Source organism: Scardinius erythrophthalmus (assembly GCF_964197995.2).
Source record: "Scardinius erythrophthalmus genome assembly, chromosome: 17".
In the NCBI taxonomy this organism is placed as follows: domain Eukaryota; kingdom Metazoa; phylum Chordata; class Actinopteri; order Cypriniformes; family Leuciscidae; genus Scardinius; species Scardinius erythrophthalmus.
The window spans coordinates 10,798,322-10,815,396 of record NC_138237.1 but is presented as its reverse complement, the minus strand read 5'-3'; the positions used below and the strand labels follow the sequence as shown (position 1 = coordinate 10,815,396).

General features: G+C 35.4%; 1 protein-coding gene across 1 annotated transcript in view; it reads left to right on the top strand.

The window, feature by feature from the left end:
* The window catches only part of arhgap24 (Rho GTPase activating protein 24), a 117,099-nt gene that overhangs the window by 816 nt on the left and 99,208 nt on the right, over window positions 1-17,075 (top strand). The window lies entirely within an intron of this gene.

Here is a 17,075-nt window from a genome sequence, read left to right as displayed (position 1 = left end):
TAAATATTTTGTTGTTTTAAAGTTATTTTTTGTATTTTTAAGAAATACTACATTTTTATAGGCTTGAATGACATGCAATATATTAATCTTAAATCTTGACATAAAAAAAGTTCATGCATATGTTATGTTATTTGTCAACTACCCATGTTTAAACGAGCCTTAATAAGTTCCATATATCATTGTTTGATTAAGCTATATTCAAATTTCTGCAGCTGTTGTCTGCATGATTTGACAGTTTTAGGAAGAAGTGTTAAAATAGCTCAGACGTTCTCCTTGCCTATGATTTAGATTTTAGTTTTGTCTGAAATGTTTGTGTTGGGCATCCATAGAGTTTTACATTCTTTGTCTCAGATGTTTCTCCTAAAATTCTTAAGGAGAAATAAAAATAGACTAATGATGGTTGACACACAGTAACAATTGAGGGGGAGGGGGGGGGGTGAAAAGAATTAGTGTGGGTAATTTCGGTTTGGAAGATTTGAATGCAGACTTTGGCAAATCTAAGCATATTGAAAATATTTTTTTTTTAAACTAGAGGAGACACATATGAGATGTTTTTCTCAGGAGAAAAATCAGGGCATTTAAAGGGTTAGTTCACCCAAAAAATTTACTCACCCTCATGTCGTTCCAATCCTGTAAGACATCCGTTCATCTTCGGAACAAAAATTATGATATTTGATGAAATCCGAGAGCTTTCTGACCCCCTGTAGACTGCAACGTAGGCAAATTGCCACTTTCAAGGCCCAGAAAGGTAGTAAAGACATTGTTGAAATAGTCCATTTGACTAGTGGTTTGACTTTAAAGGGATGGTTCGGAGTAAAATCAACCTAGGGTCCTTTGCACCATGACCTCGAGCCAAACACCCCCCCAGAAGCCTTTTTTTCCTTTGGTTGAACATTATTAAAGTTAGAGCTTATTTAGAGAAATCAGCTGGATGGCTTAGTGCAGGCGCTAATGGATCCTATGATGTATCTGGTAAATTACCCCACTAATAATGCCCAGAATGGTAACAAGTACAAATAGGTTCTGTACTCATAAAACGAGGCATTGGAAAGTTTGTACATCAGGAGTTTATTTAAATAACACTTGTCTGACGGCTCATGCTACCGCTAACCCGGATGTCGAGGTCACTTCCGTTATTTGGGAAAAGCCTGTAAAAGTCCTGGCAGAAAGCGATGCATAAGGATGTAGTTACACTCCTTACAAACTTTCCAATGCCTCGTTTTATGAGTACAGAACCTTTTTATGAGTACAGAAGATTTGTACTACTGTATAAGTTTGGTACCATTCTGGGCATTATTAGTGGGGTAATTTACAAGATACATGATAGGATCCATTAGCCCCTGCACTAAGCCATCCGGTTCTATGTTAGAACGCCGGCTCAGTATTGGCCGGATCCTGCGTCAGCAGCACACGCACGTTGTGGTGCTCACGTGAACAGCATCAGAGACTGACACAGAAGAGAAGAAATTGTTGAATAAATTTGTTATTTTTGTTTTGTTTTTACGCACAAAAAGTATTGTTGAACCACTGGAGTCACATGGACTATTTAAACGATTTCTTTACTACCTTTCTGGGCCTTGAAAGTGTTATAACGTTGCAGTCTATGGGGGGTCAGAAACTCTCAGATTTAATCAAAAATATCTTCATTTGTATTCTGAAGATGAACGAAGGTCTTGGAACGACTTGAGGGTGAGTAATTAATGACAAAATTTACATTTTTGGGTGAACTAACCCTTTAAGCTATTTGCTGCTCTTCATTTATTCTCATTGCTATCTACAACAATTGAGATATTAAAGCGCTCTCAATTGCCGTATTTATTTTTTATGAACAGAGAAGAATCTCTCATTTTGTGTACTAATGAATTCTGCTTGGAGTCAGTTTGAGGTTCATGTTGAGTTAGAGGAGGTGTGGAGGAGAGCGGCAGAGTGGGAGAGGTAGATGGAGATGCAGATAGAAACTAATGAAAGGAAGAGGCAGGAATGAACAACAATCTGTCAGCTCTCTGACACTGTAGGAGATGATATCTGGAAGAGACGGAAGCACACAGTTCAACAGTAATTCAGAAACAGAACTGGTCATGCTGATCAGATCTGTGTGCTTTATTATTTAATTTCGTTATGAAACTGAGATTTTAAAGACGTCTCATTTGTGATTTTTCTTTTCTATGGGTGACATCACATACAAAACATACTGTACTGGAGGTCGTAACCCTCTTCCAATCTTCGAAACTTATTACGACACATTATGGTGCTTTAACGTTGATGGAAGAACATTATTTGCCAGTAAGAGGAGAGCGACATAACCGTAGCTATTTAGAGGAGTGATCTCCTTTCATTTTCCCCATCAAACCCTGCATGACCCAACGCTGTGATTGTGTTTGTGATGCGGGCTTGTCTGTCTCTGTCTCGTTCAGGCATTGCGTGCAGCTCGCTGACTGTAAACCATCTCATCTGCTGTTTGGGAGCATTCAAAGTCAGAGAGGCAAATTCATTGCGTCACTTTTGCAGCTATATTTGAGCTTTTTCAGTCTACACTAACTATATTATTTAAAAATGTTAGTGTAGATTTGCTAGCAATCCTGGCAGCAGTAATTCATCGATTAGTGATGAAAGACAGAGAATAGTGTTGTAGCACACATTTGCCATTATTAAAGGGTTGGTTTACCCAAATATTTGGATTTAAATTTATCGGCCAATATATTGGTTATCGGCTTTCAAACATAAATAATTACATAGTTCTGGTATGAAACTCTGAACGGTGCAGGTCTTTAACCTATTGGTAGCCATCATGTCATTATCTACATAGCACAGCTGATCGGTTGCTGTTGCATCAGCGGCCAATGAGCTTTCTGCACAAACATTCAAATAGCCTACTTGGCATTGTTTGCTGTTAACAGTCTGCAGAGCACTTTCAGAACCCTCCCTCTTCCCTAGCTCCACCTGTATAGATCTGCTACGGTTAGGCCTGTCACGATAACAAATTTTGCTGGACGATAAATTGTCCAAGAAATTATCGCGATAAACGATAATATTGTCGTTCTGAGACCATTTTCATTTCTTATAATTATAATGGCATAATAATGCAGGTACACCTTTTCAACGATCTATAAACTTTTATTTCTAAAGAATATTAAACATTGAAAACGGAAAACATTTTAAATATCCCAAAAAATGAACAAAACAACCAAAAACAATGAAAGCAATGGACTCTTAGTGTCTGTTAACAAAATAAATGTCTGTTAATAAATAAAATGAAACAAAATTGCACTTCAAAAAATATTAAACATTAGGCTTTAGACATTATTAAATAGTGATACATTCCATAACAGGCAAAACTGACAGTTAGGACCTTTGTAAACAAATAAAAAAAAGCCTCAACAAGCCATATCGCACAATTTTGCACTGTTACTCCTGTTACTTTGTCCTCCTGTTACTTTGTCAAGTGATTGTGTACTGTCGGGAAGGCATGCTACGCACTGAAAATACTTGGTTAGGATTAGGGGTGAGGAGTGCGTGCGTATTACACGCCATAAAGAGCGTATCATATGCACGCAAAAACTATTTTTGGCGTATAAATGGCACGAGAAATAACATTCGTGGTATAGATACGCATTTTCATGTGATCGGGCTCGCTGTCGCAACTCACAACTAGCGTCTTCTCTCTCTCCCGGCAGTAGCCGCAAACACTCCCGCCGGCGCTTTCCCATACAAAGACCATGTGACTGAGCGCCGCGGCGCCGCCTTCTCACACAAAGACCATGCAACTGACAACAAGAGGGTTCACTCCTCCTATACGCTAAAGAACCGAGCGAGAGTGGTCATCCAGTCTCTTTGGTAGAGAGAGAGAGACGAGGAAAACAAACAAGCATGCAAATGGAATTATCGCGGCCGGAAAAATTATCGAGCTCGTTTTTTTTATCGTGCGATTAATCGACTTATCGACTATCGCGACAGGCCTAGCTACGGTGCTAATTCATACATGTGCAGCCGCATGTCTTACATGCTCACAGCAATGTCCGTGAAGGTATTGGCTGCAGCAAGTCTCGGTACTTGCTCTGCAGCAGCATAGCAGATCTATTCCACCAAGACCAAATACATTAACATTGCCATATCCATTACCATGCCAATCTCTATTACCATACCAATCTCCCAAGAGTCGTCACAACAGAATTGTTGTTTAATCGGTATCGGGCAAAATTTTCATATCGATGCATCCCTATCCCAACCTTTAAGACGTCCATCTTCGGAACACAAATTAAGATATTTTTTAATGAAATCTGAGAGGTTTCTGTCCCTCTATGGAAAGTCTATCTAACTCTGACGGTTCGAAATGTTTAAAAAATGTATTAGCTAGAACAAGCTTAAACAAGCTAGAACCAGTAAGGTTTATCCTGGCGTGTCACACCTGCATGTTTGCGCTCCCACAAGAACCAATGAGGTTTGTTTTTGCGTTTTGAGCAAGTAGAGTTGAGCTTCTTTTTACCATTATTAAGTGCTTATGTTAGCTGATCAATGTTTATGTGTGAATAAAAGCCTAAATTAAATCTGTTCTTCATCTAGCTAAAACGTTCATGTCTCTTCAGAAGACTTGGATTAAACTGCTCAATTCATGTTTTTTTTTTTTTTTTTTTCATAGACGTTATATAGGCTTTCAATGGAGGGATAGAAATCTCTCAGATTTCTGTAAGAATATCTTCATATGTGTTCCAAAGTTGAACAAAGTCTTATGAGTTTGGAACGTCATAATTGATGACAGAATTTTCATTGAATTGTTGGTATCATTTCTTTACTGAATCAGATGCTAAAACAACACAGCTTGTGAATTCTTCCCAGAACAAGTTGAATGATATCTTTATATAGTTTGAAAGACACTACTGAAGGCAACTGTTTTGAATTGCGGTTTGCAAAGTTCTAGGTTTGGCAAAAGTTTCTCACCTAGTTGTGAAAGCAGTAAAGGTCTAGAGACTATATGGTCTAGCTTGTCTAAACCTCAAAAAAAGAGGCAGTCAGGCGGCCCATTGAACTGCCAAAAGCAGAGCCAAATCCATCCCAATCTGAAGGTGGCTGCAGTATCATCATCACGATCCTTAACAATATAGGTTTCCAGAATTTCTGTTTTTAGTAAGTCTTTTTTCCCTTTGTTTGTATGAAAAAAGCCAGTGAGTTTCTTCCGAGGCCAACACCCATCGACTTACCAACCACTTCTGCTAAAATTTCCCCAAATGACTCAGACAGTCATATGCCTAGATGTGTGGTTTTGCACAGATGTAAGAAGGATTCCTCAAGGGGAGTTTATTTTAATAACTATATGGCATTATGCTATTGACTTGTGGCAGTGTGAAAGATATTCATATATGACCTTTTTTTAATTTCTCATTAAAGTTCACCAATCTTGAAAATTGAAATATTGCTTTGATTTTGATATACGCTGCCATTCAAAAGTTTGGGGTTGGTAGGATTTTTAATGTTTCCGAAAGAAGTCTCTTATGGTTACCAAGGTTATTTGATCCAAAATACAATTAAAATGGTAAAATCGTGGAAATATTGTTAAAATAATTTACCCCCCCCCCCCAATATGTTTTAAATGACATTTATTCCTGTGATAAACAAAGCTGTTTTTCAGCATCATTACTCCAGTCTTAAGTGTCACATGATCCTTCTGAAATAATCTAATAATAATAATCTAATATTGGTACTAAAGAAATATTTTTTATTATCAGCAATGTTACTTGTTCTGCTTAATATTTTTGTGGAAACGGATTCTTTTTTCCAGGATTTTATGGTGAAAAGAAAGTTCAAAAGAACAGCATTTATTTGGAATGCATATCTTTTGTAATAAATATAAAAAGTTGTTACTGTCACTTTTGATCCCTTGCTGAATAAAACCACTAATTTCTTTAAAAAAAAAAAAAAATCTAACTGATCTTGCACATTTGAATGGTAGTGTAACTCCTGACATGTAAAACAAAAACATCATCTAAAATCTCTTGAAATGACTGTATTGAAACTGTAGATGTCTGAGTTAAAATAGAAACAGGAAGTGGAACCATACTTTTGCTAAATATACTAAAATGGGTGAAAGGAAGCAGCATGCCCATATGACATCATACTCATTTGATTCATATGCCACATGTGTCAGTCAAACAGCAGTGACAGTCGAACCCTGACCAGAAAGACGTATCTCACAGCACTCTGTGGTTTTGGCAGGTTCTCTCCATATCAACACACTTATCCATCAGTGCTGCAAACCCTCTAAATACGAGGATTCTTCAGCAGACACATATTCTTATATTCGGATATCCTAATGCCAGTTAATATCAAAAATTCATACAAATATCATCATATATCAAAAAATAAATTCTCTTTTAATAAATGTAATTGTTTTTTTCAATGTCTTTTAGTACTGAATTATTACACTGAACTCATTGCAATGCATTCTGGGATTGATTCATAAAGGATACATGCATTGAATTTCTTTCCTTTTAATTTCTGTGCTAAAATATTGTTACGCAACCTTACACGCAAGGTCATAACGTGCATGGCTAAAATGCATAATTCTTTTTCCTCTCTACTTTCTGTGTGTCTTTTCAGACATCAATAATGCTCACTGGTCTGGGTACCAGGACTTTGTGTTTCACGGTCAATTGGTCAAATGTGGCCATCAGCATTAGCAGACAGCATTAGCTGTCAGGAGCCGTGGACAGAAGTGACCAGCAGCTGTCAGACTGAAGCACAGACAGGCAGACAGACAGACAGATGGCTGGGATAAGGCCCACGACGTGCCTGTTTTAGACCACTCACTTATAGAGACACAAAGAACTGGCTGATATAAAGAATGCATGACCACACAAGGGATTTACTGCCCTTTGGGGCAACTGAACATGCCAGATTAATGGCATCTTTTCCATCTTAACGCCCCTTTAATACGCAATGTTTTGTGGGTTTTTTGTCAGTGGTTCTGGTTTAGCACAAGCAATGACTGTTAGTTGAAAGCAGTAGTTCATGAATCTGGTGCAGGTGCACTAAACTTTTCGCTAAAACCAATGGGTGTTAGGAGGTTGCTAGTGGTTTTTTAGTTGATATTCAAGTATACACTTCCCTATACTGTTCAAACATTTGGGCTTGCTAGGCCTATTTTTTATGTTTTTGAAAGTCTCTTATGCTCAAAGCTGCATTTATTTGATCAGTAATGTAATATTGTGAAATATTATTGCAATTTAAAATTATATTTTGGATTTGAATTATTTATTTATTTTTTTGTTTGTTCCTGTAATATCAAATCTGAATTTTCAGCATCATTACTCCAGTCTTCAGTGTCACAAGATCCTTTAGAAATTATTTTAATATGCATTTCTTATAAAATTCCATTTTGGAAAACATTTGTGCTGGTTAATATTTTTGTGGAAACTTGGAGCGATATATTGCCAAGGCCGATATATAGGCTGAAATTTGGCGTTTTTTAATTATCGAACTATTTAAGGCATTCTTGCTGAATAAAAGTATAAAGTTGTCTTCTTTTTTTATCATTGAAAGAAGGTTAGGGTTAAGTGTGTGTGTGTGTGTGTGTGTGTGTGTTTGTGTGAAATGATACAACACAAATAATTGTTGATTGCCATTTGAACTACACTGTAAAAAGTGAATAGTTGGATCAACTTAAAAAAAATACTTCAATTGGTAACACCTAAAGAAATTAAGTTTTCTTAACTTAAATTATCACGTTTTATCGTGAAAAACGTGATAATTTAAGTTGAGAACTTAATTTCTTTAGGTGTTACCAATTGAAGTAATTTTTTAAGTTGATCAAACTGTTCACTTTTTACAGTGTACATTTGATCTTTTACGTTTTAGTATTACATTTTGCATCCATCACCATCTTGGCTAAACATTTTCATTGATCTCATTGCAGTGCATTCTGAAATCGGCATAAGATACATGAGATGCTGCCTTAGAATTTAGCCAGATATCTCAGATAGTTCAGATATCTCATTATAGTGTTCGAGCATATGCTTATAATGCCTAAAATTACAGTCCAGGTGGCCAGATCTTTCTCTCTCTCTCTTTTCTTCTCTCTCTCATGAGCTGGAGAAAGTGGTTCCCAGTAATAAAAGGGCCAAACAAAGCCATGTCAAACACTGAGGTCTGCTCTGTGTGCTCAGCCCTGTCACATTCCCATGTGCAGAGCAAACATGCTTAGCAAGCAAAGAGTTCTAAGCGTGAGCAGATGCTACGAGAGAGAGATCTCAAATGAGTCCAAAATGTGTCAGATCAATTCATAAGCACACATCACACAGTATACATTAGGATAAACTTTTCTTCTACAGGTGGTGATGTTTTTTAGAGGATCTCGCTGAGCAAATTAATTAAAGTTGAAATATTTATTGCTAGACAAATACATAACGACACATCTTGCTTATTCACTCAGCACGTTGGAAAAGATATCAATGAACGTACCATGTAGTCAGAAGATTCTTAGATTAAAGACATTACCTTCAGTTTCAAAGGAGGTCAAAATAAATGAAGAGAATCAAAGAGATTTTTGATCTTTTTTCAAAAAGATTTTTGTCAAGGCGGGATCAAATTTGTCGCAAGTTTGCCCTCTAAACAATTGGCAATTGGGACTGAAATCACTAAATCCATGTTTGCGAGACACAAATTTACCTGACATCCTCAGGGAAAACTTGTCCTGTCTGCTTTAGTTTCCAAGTTCTTGCAGGAAAAGTCTTGTCAAGTAATCCATTAAATCTGATTGAGATGTATGTTACAGAAAACTAAACAGGATGTTTTCTTTATCCGTGTGCCAGGGAACAAGAGCCAAACATTGACATAAATTTAAAATCTTCTATTAGACATAATGCCACAGATTGGAACAACATCCCATGGGATCTTTGTGTTCTTCATTGATCGATGTTGGCAGACATACACGCATGTCGTTTTCTGTCCATTGTAATGAAAATCAGTGGTCTGTTGTTTACTTGTTCCAAATGGATGGCTTAAAATGTTTATTTGTTCTTTGAGATTAATAAAGAGTGTGGAGTCACTGGCTGAAGATTCACCGCAGTGAATGACTGGATCTGCATGCTAATGTTAGACTTTCACAGGCATGCTGCAGTTTCTGCTGAGAACAGCGAGGAGCTAGCAAAAACACAGATGTTCTGGTCATAGAACGTCATTGTGAATGTAAGTCATGTTTTAGCTGGTGCTTTTATTTGAAGCTGTTGGTTTTCTTCATTGGTTGTTTAACAGAATTCTATGGAAGCTTGTTTCCGCCACAAAATAAAAATAAATAAAAGATAATTGCGACTTTTTATCTCACAATTGCGAATTTACATCTCGCAATTCTGACTTTATTTCTCAGAATTGCGAGATATAAAGTCAGAATTGCGTGAAATAAAGTCACAATTGCGTGTTATAAAGTCAGAATTCTGACTTTTTTTCTCGCAATTGCGACTTTATATCACGCAATTCTGACTTTATATCTCAGAATTCTGACTTTATATCACGCAATTCTGACTTTATATCTCAGAATTCTGACTTTATATCACGCAATTGGGAGATATAAAGTCAGAATTGCATGATATAAAGTCGCAATTGCGTGTTATAAAGTCAGAATTGTGAGATATAGGGTAAACGTACCTATTAAGCTCAAGTACCCATTAAGCACACTACCATCTTGGAGCTCAGATTATAAAAAGAAACAGCAATGTATTATCCTATTTGATGTATTAACCAATTGATGTGTTTGTTACTATATACCTCCTGTAATTTTAAACCAATCAGACCATTGCACACTGAGATATGTGTGTCCATGTGTTCACACTGTCTGGCGGCTATTTTCAAAGCTGTCTGAAAACTTTCACCAGAAGAGGAGCCCCTCAGATGTGCATTTTTTATATGTTTAAGCCTTTATTTTGAAGAAGTACATCTTCTTATTGCAAAATTAAGAGATTAATGTTTAGACTTTTGAATATTATAACCTGGAACCTGGATGTGGGAAATAATTACAGTTAGATCTAAAAGATAGTTTTAGCAACATAGCCCAGATGCTACGAACATAGCTAGCTTACTAGCTGTATAAGATTGTGTGCTACATTAATATATTACTTCACAGGAATTAATGGCTTGTACTTTTAAATCCATAATATTATAATTTTACATTTTATTGATAGTCTGTGGTTTTAAACTGCTGTAATTTTTAAAGAATTCATATTATTGTTAGGTGAGCTTAAAGGGTGCACTACTATGACAATCACACAGCTTCAGTGTGACATCAATTAGAAAAAGCATAATTTCATAGATATTGTCTATAATAGTTGTTCATATTAAAATTGGTATAAACTTAATACATTACCTAGATTATTAATTTAGCTAAATATTTTCCTTTAAATTTTAATTTAATATTTATTAATTAAAAAATGTTTTTGCTCCAATTAAGCACAGTGTGTGCTCCCTTTAAGCTCACCCACATTAAACGTCTATGTAAATACTTAATAATCAGAATTTAAATATTAACTGATGGTTGTCACTATGTTAATCTTCAAAAAAAATGATTAATAAACTTATTTTCACAGTCTTAAGATGACAAAAGCTAGACGAAACTATAGTGTATGCCCAAAGATGAAAGAGGCATGTCATACAAAGAAGGAGCCATCAGAAACCTGTCGTATCTGTCCAAGAAGTTTGGAGTAGACAGGAAAGCTCTGACCCAGAGAGTTAAAGGGATACTCCACTTTTTTTGGAAATAAGCTCATTTTACAACTCCCCCAGAGTTAAACAGTTGAGTTTTACCGTTTTCGAATCCATTCAGCCGATCTCCGGGTCTGGCGGTACCACTTTTAGCATAGCTTAGCAAATGAATTGAACCGGACAAGACCATTAGCATCTCTCTCAAAAAAATTACCAAAGAGTTTCGATATTTTTCCTATTTAAAACTTGACTCTTCTGTAGTTACATCGTGTAATAAGACCGACGGAAAATGAAAAGGTGCGATTTTGAGAGTATAGTTCCTAGCCATATCAGCCTAGAAAATTTAAACTTTACATTTTCTGTCGGTCTTATTACACGATGTAACTACAGAAGAGTCGAGTTTTAAATAGGAAAAATATCGAAACTCTTTGGTCATTTTTTTGAGAGAGATGCTAATGGTCTTGTCCGGTTCAATTCATTATGCTAAGCTATGCTAAAAGTGGTACCGCCAGACCCGGAGATCGGCTGAATGGATTCGAAAACGGTAAAACTCAACTGTTTAACTCTGGGGGAGTTGTAAAATGAGCCAATTTCCAAAAAAAGTGGAGTATCCCTTTAAGGAGCACATTGGTTTGTTTTGTTATTTGATTTTTCAATATGGGTTACATAGCTGAACGTGGACTAGTCTAGATGTTGCAATGAGTTTGAATGACACGTCACTATGAATAGGATAGGCTACCTGATCAAATTGAATGCCTTGTTGCTTGATTTTAGTGTTCTGTTTTTTTGTGATTGACTCTGTACCTTCAAATAAAACTTTTTTCAATTATTCCTTAAAAAGGTTGTTTAAAATAAACAAGATTTTTTAATAAAACTTGTTGTGAGCTTATTGGGAACAGGGGTGTGCTTAAAGGGTACAAAATGTACCCATTAAGCACAGCCAGACTTTTTATATTTAATGATGTACATCTTAATTGAAATACTTTTGTCATTTAAAATAAAATGAAATATTATAGTGTGAGAGATTAATATTTTATTTTAAAATAACTTCTTGTACTAAAACCAATATCTTGTGCACTAAAAATGTCTCAATGTAGATTTTGGTGAGCTTAATAGGTACGTTTACCCTAAACTATTCTAAGGTAAAAAAAAAAAAAAAAGTCCGTCTTTTTTTTTCCCCTTAGAATTGGACTTTATATCTCACGATTCTGAGAAAAGATGTCAGAATTGCGAGATATAAACTTGCAATTATGTGTTATAAAGTCAGAATTGCGTGATATAAAGTCAGAATTCTGAGATATAAAGTCAGAATTGCGTGATATAAAGTCGCAATTGCGAGAAAAAAAGTCAGAATTCTGACTTTATAAGACGCAATTGCGACTTTATATCTCAGAATTCTGACTTTATATCTCAGAATTCTGACTTTATTTCACGCAATTCTGACTTTATATCACGCAATTCTGAGAAATAAAGTCAGAATTGCGAGATGTAAACTCGCAATTGTGAGATAAAAAGTCACAATTATCTTTTAAAATGTTTTATTCAGTGGCGGAAACAAGCTTCCATAGAATTCAGACTCAGAAAAAAATAAGCTAAACTTAAATTGTTGGCTGTTAAAAATGAGAAATGACTTGTGGGTTTTCAAAAGTTTGGTCTTACAGTTGTGTGGAAGTGATTTGGAGGTTGCACATGATAATCTTGGACCATGAAGATGGTTCGCAGGTTTTGAGAAAAGAAACAAGAAACACCTGGAATAAGAATTTCAGAATATTTACATGTTATGCATTTGCATTTTGCATGCAAATCACTCACCCTGTTATTTGGGTGGAAATGTTGTAGATTCCTGCTAAATAATTATAATAATTTAGGGAAGTGAGAGACTTTGGGGATTTTTGAGTGAGGGATTTTTGTATTTACTCTACTGTTTTCATAATAAAATGACCATAGTTTGTTGTAAATTAACCACATTTATGAATGTAATCTTGTTAATGAGGAGCCATTGGTCTATTGTTTGGTGACCATACAGTCTTAACTACAAATAACACAGTTAAACACAGTTTAGATCAGTGTGTCCCGGTCAGAGCCGCAGTCTGAGACCGTCTAACCATCTTCTCCTTTCCATAAACATGGGATTTTGTTCCCTCTGGAGATTATCTTGTATGCATGTTCCTGTTAATTGACATTATTCTCATATTCCCACACCAGACTCAGACAAACACTCGTACACAGTCCCAAGGTCAAAGAGTGTGAGATATTCAGTGTAGGATTCCAGAATTGTGAATAAAAAAATAAAATAAACAGCTGTAGACTGCTGTATAAGGTCAGTGTAAGGGAGAAAATTATCCATTATTATTATTATTTTTTTTTTACAATAAAAAGAACACGCAGTTAACAGAGCCATTTTTTAATAGTTTGCATGCTCTTTATATATTGAGCTAAAGAAGCAAAAAGCATGATATAATTGTTGTCAGATTTTTATTGCTGATTTGAAATATAGTATTATTGAAATGTACTGTAGGTATGCATGACATATCAAATTTGACAATACGACACGCTGATAATTAACAGAAAAATGTACAAAAATGTAAATAAAAACATTAAAAACTAAAATAAGTTGTTATAAATTCTACAAGGTAATTTAGGCATCACATTATAATGTACTGTATGTAAAACATTTCAAAATGTAACAATGTTTTTCAACAAAATACATGTTTTACATATAATAAATATATATTTTTGACATTTAAGTGAGTGCTAGAGTATAGGGGTCATTAAATATAAAAATAGGGGAAATAATCATGCACAATTAAGCCAATATAGTGATTATTTTTTGAAAGAAAAAAAAATGTTATTGGTCATATTGTGTACAGTATATATTGGCTGATAATGATAAAAAAATATATATAAAAACACACTATATGGTACATCATTTACCCTTACTGAAATTATGTCTTGACTTGATGGCATGTAAAATGGCATGTAATTTCATATCTCCACTGATATATGCAGATATGTGATATATATATGTATGTATGTATGTATGTATGTGTGTAAGTATGTATTCCCTTATTAATTCATATCTATTCCTCATTGTTTTGCTTTCTGAAATTTTAAACTAGAAAAAACTGGAGATCTGATAAAGATTAGTATTAATAATGCACTTCTGTTTAGCAGACTGCAGGGGATATTTAATTCATGAAGCTCATCAATAAACTCCTTTATGCCAGACAGAGAGGCTGTGCGGGAGGGCACGTCTGTCTCCGTCATCAGAAGTCCAATCATCCGCCCACATAAGTACACACACACACACACACACATACTGTAGACAAGCGCCTCACTCGACGCCCATCTTGTCACCTCCTCTATTATCTTGTTATCCCATTAGCCTCATCAGTTGTTTGACATGATAATTGAGGAAAAGAGCAGGGCTTTACTGAATTGTTCAAAAGGAAATTATGCAAACGGGAAAATTGAGTGTCGCTCGACTAGCAGAGACATTAGATTTCATTCACCTCTCTAATGTGTGTGTTTCCATGATTACACACACGAGGATGTGTTATGTAGCCTCATGTTGCTTTTGTACAAAGCAAACAGAAAACTATATTTAACATTTTCTGTGGAAAATGTGAGTGGTGCTTAAACAAGCTAAACTCGCTGCTGTTATTTTGGTGGAAATGTTGTAGATTCCTGCTAAATAATTAAAATAATTTAGGGAAGTGAGGGTTTTTTTTTTTGTATTTACTTTACTGTTTAAAAATGCTAAAGTGTTTATAGATAATAAAGTGTCTGGTGTGTTGCGAGTGGTTGCCGAGATGTTGTTTTGCGGTTGCTAGGGTGTTCTGAATGTTTGTTAGGTGGTTATTCACCAAGCATCACTAATAAGAACAACAATCAAATGTTTTCTAAATTATATTCGGCATCTCCAGTGCATCCAGGACGTTCTTTTTGAGAGAGAGAGAGAGAGAGAGAGAGAGAGAGAGAGAGAGACAGAGTGAGTTTCTGTAATATGTAATAGAGTTTTTGTCTCTGATTATTGTGGTAAGAGTCTGTGTTTGATGTTTTGAGCATTCCCAGCGTCCCTGTCGCAGCTGTTGGGTCTTCAGAGAGGAGTTTATAGATGGGAAACTTCAGTGACGCCCCACTCAGACAGCAGACAGGCACTAATGTATCACAGAGCCTTAGACTTGGCATATTGACAGTGTTTACTCTGCTGCGCTGTATTCATAGACTCATTCAAAGCAGGTGCCATTAGAAAAGTCAAATCTCAAAACATTAATGGCATCTATGTAGACTGGCCCTATTGTATTGGAGACAGGTAATTAAAACCGATGACGCTAACATTAGTAGCCTACCTCAAGCGGTTAAAACTGGGAAAAAAAAAATACACACAAATCAAATGTTTAATGTCATGATTGTTGTCACCTATTTGGATTAGTTTCGAGCTGGTTGCTTTTATGCATTATTATGCAGTGAATTTGCATATATAAAGCAAGTGACATGAGGCAGACACATGTAAACAAATCAGAAACGCATTCGATTTCAGGTCTTTTTTTGTCGACACTAACACATATTTTGCTATTTTGATTAGATAATCAAGTGTTCTAAAATAGAAGTGAGAGAGTATACATACAATTTCAGTGCTATGGCCTTTGTGTAGATATTTATGGCAGTCTGTAAGCATGACTGTTTAGATTTAGGCCTATGTAAAAATGGCAACACTTTACAATAAGATTCCACTTGTAACATTAAATCAAGCTTAGTGTCAGTTCTGGCAGGTCACATTAGTCAAGCTCGCATCAGCTGACTCTCAGCTGATCCACGTCTACCTATAGGAATATGACACCTATCACTGTATACATATATAAGCTCCTTCAGTATTATCAGCAGCTATCGCGTTTCTCAGGAGCTAATTACCCTCCTCCATCCCCAGCTCCTCCTCTCGTCAATCAGGATTTGGCATTCTGATTCCCCTTGAATCAGAATAAATTCTCGAATCATGTACTTTAAAATCATGTTGTTCTCCCTGCTCTTATCCATGCTAGGCTGCAAACTGTATGCTAATTGTCAATCGTATTTGACGATAGTGGTCCTGACAGAACTAAGATTAGTAAAAGTATTGTTCATTGTTAAGTTGTGTCTTTTAACAATAGTTAATGCACTATGAACTAACATAAATAATGATCAAGGTATAATTAAGATTTTTTATATATATATATATTTAAAAAGTAGAGTACATTTTCATGGTTCAGAATTGTTTTTCAATCTTTGTAATAAAGTTCATCACTATTTTATGTTATGTTTTTTTTTTTTTTTTTTCAGAATCCAGTTTAAAAACAAATTAAGCTGTTATCGGCCAGCGTGGGCCAACCTACACTGTTAGAAAAATCTGTAGAAATTACAGTATTACTGGCAGCTACTTGCCAGTAACTTACTGTAGATTTAAATTGATGTTATTTACTGGCAACAATTTGTTCAAAATTAAATGAACATTAAACATTAACAAGTCTTTATCTTTACAGAATAAAACTAAAATAACATCCTCATGCAAAGCATTCTGGGAACCAAAATCTGAAGGAAAAAAACAGAAAAAGGTTGATGAAGATTTCTGGTTCCCAGAATGCTTTGCATTAGATTGTTATTTTATAATTTTATTCTTTAAAGACAAAGACTTGTTAATGTTTAATGATCATTTAACTTTGAACAAACTGTTGCCAGTAAATAACATAAATTTAAATCTACAGTAAGTTACTGGCAAACAGCTGCAAAACTACAGCAAATTTTTTACAGTGTACGTATCGTTATCGGTAAAATCCACTATCGGTTGACCTCTAATTCTAATCCATTTTGACATTTGCATCACATAACCAGCTCCATATGTCATTTTTTTTCTGATGTTGTAAACTCGCTCGGTAGCTCGCCTGGTAGCATTGTACTTCCAAATGAGTCCTATGAAACGGCAGAGTCAAAGACTTGTAGAAGCAAACTAAAATGGGATGATTGATTCAAGTTCAACAAATGTGTGTTTTTTTTTTATCTTACGTTTGCTTTGGTTTTATTTATCGGTTAGATTTAGGATACAACTTAGTATGAGTGGTAAGGTATTTTCAAATGCGAAAGAGCACTAACCTTTTAGCAGCGGTCACTAGACATTACAATTCCGCAATGCATATAACAACCAACGTAATAAAACATTGATAGATTTCGGATAAAACTGAATGCACGTTTAGCGCCACTCACAGGACATATCATCTCGAAAGTGTCACGAAACGTGCAAAAAGCAGCATAATATTATTTTGCAGAAATGTCGCCACAGGCACATTTTCCCTAAAGTTCATGTGTTGTTTTTGGAAAAATACACACAAATGAAAAAAAAAGATGCATTATGGAAGTAA